The sequence below is a fragment of the Nannospalax galili genome, unplaced genomic scaffold, assembly GCF_000622305.1.
Source record: "Nannospalax galili isolate Female #2095 unplaced genomic scaffold, S.galili_v1.0 scaffold1914, whole genome shotgun sequence".
NCBI classification, from domain to species: Eukaryota; Metazoa; Chordata; class Mammalia; order Rodentia; family Spalacidae; genus Nannospalax; species Nannospalax galili.
The window spans coordinates 8,818-13,574 of NW_008334928.1; the positions used below are offsets into that span (position 1 = coordinate 8,818).

General features: G+C 49.3%; 1 long non-coding RNA gene across 1 annotated transcript; it reads right to left on the reverse strand.

The window, feature by feature from the left end:
• Window positions 1-253: 253 nt before the first annotated feature.
• LOC115069704 lies at window positions 254-4,386 on the reverse strand. Its single transcript, XR_003848948.1, has 3 exons — window positions 3,708-4,386; window positions 2,093-2,175; window positions 254-1,985 (listed from the first exon to the last, which is right to left on the reverse strand). It is a non-coding gene; the product is annotated as an uncharacterized LOC115069704 (long non-coding RNA).
• Between the last annotated feature and the right edge of the window lie 371 nt (window positions 4,387-4,757).

The following is a 4,757-nucleotide window of genomic DNA, read 5'->3' on the forward strand; positions in this document are numbered from 1 at the left end:
TGCCTGTAACTTTGGGTCCAAGGAATCTGCTGCCTTCTTCTGATCTCTGCCAGCACCAGATATGCATGTAGTGCACATACATGTATATAGGCAAACACTCATAAACACAAGTCTTAAAGATGACACACATCTTTAATTCTAGCACTCAGGAGGAAGAGGGAGGTGGATCTGTGAGTTTCAAGCTAGCCTAGTCTAAATTGTGATCTCTAGGCCACCCAGAGCTGCAGAGTGAAAAAGAAATAGTTGTGTCATACAAATGTATTGGCACAAAGATAAAACACATACAACTATGTTTGAGATTCTAGGCAAAGGACTCAAGAGAATTTTCAGTTGTGCGTGTGTGTGTGTGTGTGTGTGTGTGTGTGTGTGTGTGTGTTCATGTGTGTAATCCCAGCACTTGGGAGGCTAAAGCAGGAAGATTAGGAGTTGGAGGTCAGCCTGGGCTAACAGTGAGCTACCGTATCAAAAAAGACACGATGATAACTGCTTCCATTGCAGGTGCACCTGGAGACCACACGTGCGCAATGTGACCAGGGCGCCGTTCTGGTTGAAAGCTTGACTCTACTGTCATTCAAGTTTATTAGGAACCAGTTGCAACCGAGCAGTCTTCCCCCATGTTAGGTTCTTTGTTTTACTCAATGTTCTAAGGTATACGGTACACAAGGCAACACAAACTCACTGACAGTCATACTATCTGAGACGGCTGCTAAGCATGCTGGGTATCTCTATGCTGGCCCTGGTGTATGCGAGGCAGGAAAAGCAGAAGCGCTGAGAGGGTGCTCACCTTGATTGAATTGGAGTCCCGGATGAGCTTGTTGATGTCGAAGGCCTCTCCACTGAGCTTCCAGGGGTTGTGCTGTAAGACGATGGCCTCCCCGCCACAGCTGTACAAGGTGAGGGATGGCCTGTCTCCTTCAGCTCCTGTGGAAGACAGAAGCTTAACTGTTTCCTTTCCTCTGAGGCAGGAGGCAGTGGTATTCTGAGACAATTTATTTACTGTAAACACTTCTGACATTCAGAACAGTGGTGACACCAAAGATGGAACCACAGATGGTCCAACCAAAGCTTCGGAGAATCCCTTTGTTGTTCCAGAAACAAGCACCCTACTCCTGGCGCGTTTGCATACACAGAGCTCAGGACTTTCAGGACTTGTCACTGAGAGGTTGTCAGAGCAGTGACAATGGCACATCCGGCCTCTTGTTGAGTAAACAGACAGCATTCCAACACAGTCCTGTGTGTGTAAGGCAAGTGCTGCCGAAATCTACAGATGCTTCCTTACAGTTCCGTAGAAAGCAAAGACTTTTGTTGAAAACTCATTCTAAGACAGTTGTAGCTGACCCTTAAGGACAACAGTGCTTGGCTCGCTAGGGGTTAACAGACTTCTTCCAGCTCTGCTGATGCAGAGGCTTGAGGGAGGGAGCGTCTGCTCCCAGAATGCTGGGAAGACTGATAAAGCACCTGGCTTCTGGACCGCTGGGAACAACAGGCCGCCACCTCCCTCACCCTGTTTGTGCAGGCATCAAAGGAGGTCTGTTCCCAGGCTGGTCGCCACAGCCTTGGACACACTGTGCTGTTTTCTTACTACAGCAGTGAGACAATTCTTTGTTTTGTGCTGCTTGAACATGAATAATATGTAAACTCTGTGTGAACTGAAAACTCTAAGCTTCCTAATAAAAGCTCTGAAGAGGCAAAGCTGGGGACCCCTGCTCTGAACTTCAGTTCCGAAGCACCGGGTCACAGGAGGGCAGCCGTGGATGGCAAGACAGGCCTCCCACTTTAAAGAAGGCAAGAGCAGCTGGGATAGGAGGTGGGGGTGGCCAGCGAGCAAAGCCTCGGGACCTAGGAGTCACAGAACCTGCCTCAGGTTAACTGTGCACAGGGAAAACACAGCTCAAAGAGAAGAGCTACGCTGCAGAGTGAGGGCGCAGCTCAAGCTTTCCTTCAGCTGCTCCGTGACCACCCGGCCCTGCTGCCTCCATGGGATCCTGAGGACATGGTACAACACACAAGCAGTCAGCACCAGGACATTTATGACCCCTAGGACTAGAGGGAAGAATGCATTCATGGGAGTCAGAGTGGCTCAGACACTCACCAAGTGACATGGGAGTCACCGGGGACCCCCAGGCCAACGTGTACACAGTCTTCTTATGATACGTGCTAGAAATCTGTGGAGGTCTGTGGATGGGGAAAACCAGAAGATTGAAACTCAGAGGTGCATTGAAAGCAGACCATCTCTCTCTAGAAGGGCCTTCCTATATAATTAATACTGTAGTTGTTGATATTAAAGAAAAAACAATTTACACTTTCTCCAAATAGTTTACTGTTAAATAGCAACATCCAGTACTAAAACAAGCCCTGAACACACTGTGCCCATCCATCTGACCAGTTTGGGATCATTCTTCTCATCTGTCCCTCCAGAAGGCAAAGCTAGGCATGGTAGTATACACCTTTACTCCCGGCACTTAAGAGGCAGAGGCAGCCACTCAGGGCTACACAGTAAGACCCCATCTTAAAAAATAAAAGGGGCGGGAGAGATGGCTCAGCGGTTAAGAGCACTGACTGCTCTTGCAGAGGACCCGGGTTCGATTCCCAGCACCCACATGCCAGCACCCACATGGCCGCTAACAACAGTCTGTAACTCTAGCTCCAGGGGATTCAATGCCCTCTTCTGTCCTCCACGGGCATTGCATGACACGGGTACACTTACATACATGCAGGCATGGGGCTGGAGAGATAGCTCAGCGGTTAAGAGCACTGACTGCTCTTGCAGAGGACCTGGGTTCGATTCCCAGCACCCACGTGGTGGCTATGAACCATCCTTAAGCCCAGTTCCAGAGGACTCCAAAGCCCTCTTCTGACCTCCGCGGCACTGCACGACACGGGTGCACTCACATACATGCAGGCAATACACTCATACACATAAAATTAAAATAACAAATTAAATTTTAAAAATAAAATAAAAAATAAGGGAGCCGGGTGTGGTGGCACACGCCTGTGATCCCAACACTCGGGAGGCAGAGGTACGCAAATCTCTGTGAGTTCCAGGCCAGCTGGGGTTATAAGGAGACCATCTCAAAAAGACCAAAATAGGGGCTGGCGTGATGGCTCAGCGGTTAAGACCACCGACTGCTCTTGCAGAGGACCTGGGTTCGATTCCCAGCACTGACATGGCGACTACAAACCGTCCTTAACTCCAGTTCCAAGGGAATCCGACACCCTCTTCTGACCTCCGCTGGCACTGCACACCAAAGGTGCACTCACACACATGCAGGCAATACACTCATACACATAAAATCAAAATAATAAATAAAATATATATTTTCTTAAAAAGGCCAAAATTAGCCAGGCATGGTGGCGCACGCCTTTAATCCCAGCACTCGGGAGGCAGAGGCAGGTGGATCTCTGTGAGTTCAAGGCCAGCCTGGTCTACGAGGTGAGTTCCAGGACAGCTGGGGCTACAGGGAGACCCTGTCTCAAAAAGACCAAAACCAAAACAAAGCCATCAAAATGCCCCCAAGCTGCTGATGTTTAGGTGAGGTGTAAAACATGGCAAAAGATCCCAGTGCATTTAGAACTTAGAAAATGAGACTTTTCTTCCAAGCTTTATCACAAATACCTTTAAAAACTTTTTGCTTTCCAAGAGAATTGGAAAACATAAACGAGCAATGTCAAAAAAGAATTTGTATGATAGAAAGAACTGTCCTTACCACTGTAACCTTGGACTTAACACCCTGCCGCAAGTGCCTCACATCGTAGCTGTTCTTGATGGATCATGCCGTTCCCTATGCCTATAGCCAGGCAGCCTGCGTCCACGGGGGAGAAGGCCAGGCTGTAAGGAAAGCCTCCAAGGGAGGGCAACGTCCAGCAGCATTCCAGGGTGCCCATGTCCCAACATTTTACCTGAAAATGTAAAAATTAGGGCTAGATAGAGGAAAAAAAGCAGAAAAACAGGTAAAGAACTAAGCACTACAAATGGAACAGGCTCAAAGAATGGGTAAAGATAACACAATTCAGCTCGTCCAGGGGGAACTGGAAGCTTCTCTTAGGGGGAAAAAAAAATCAGCAATACATTATAGAGCTCGAAAAGGATCCAGGAGTGTGAACTCAGCATCCTATAGTCAGGAAGTGAGAACCCGGGCTTCCCCTCCACCGTTCAGCAGTCTCTCCAGCCTCCTACCACACTGCTAAGCTCCCAGTTCACAGTTCTAAGCAGACTGAGCAAGGCCTCAGCACAGGGAAACAGCTGCAGCCCAGCAGGGACAGGTACTTCACACCCACAGGCATGGGGCAGAACAGTCTACCAAACCAGGCTTGGGGACGTGGCTTGGTCGGTACAGTACTTGGTACGAAGCCCTGGGCTCCATCCTCAGTACCACATAAACCAGGTGTGGCAAACACCTGCAACCTCAGCACTCGGGAGGCAAAGATAAAAGCTAAGTTCATTCTCTGCCACACATTCTCTGTAGCCTGGGCTACAGACCCAGTCTCCAAAAACAGTCTGTTCCAAAACAGACTGGTCATAGACTTAAATACAGCTCTGTTAGAAAGATTTAGCAGAGCGTAGCCATGTGCTATTAACTTGGGATCAGGAGGGCACTCTGGAGAGGTGAGTGCAGCCTTGCCTGGATGCCTACTCTTCGTGTCTGCTCTAGGCTGGGCGGCCCGCAGCTCCTAACACTGCTGCTGACCTGCCTGGTACAGCCTGATGCTGGGGGCTCTGCACCGGGAGGCAGGGATGGTGGTGAGGACCACACCTT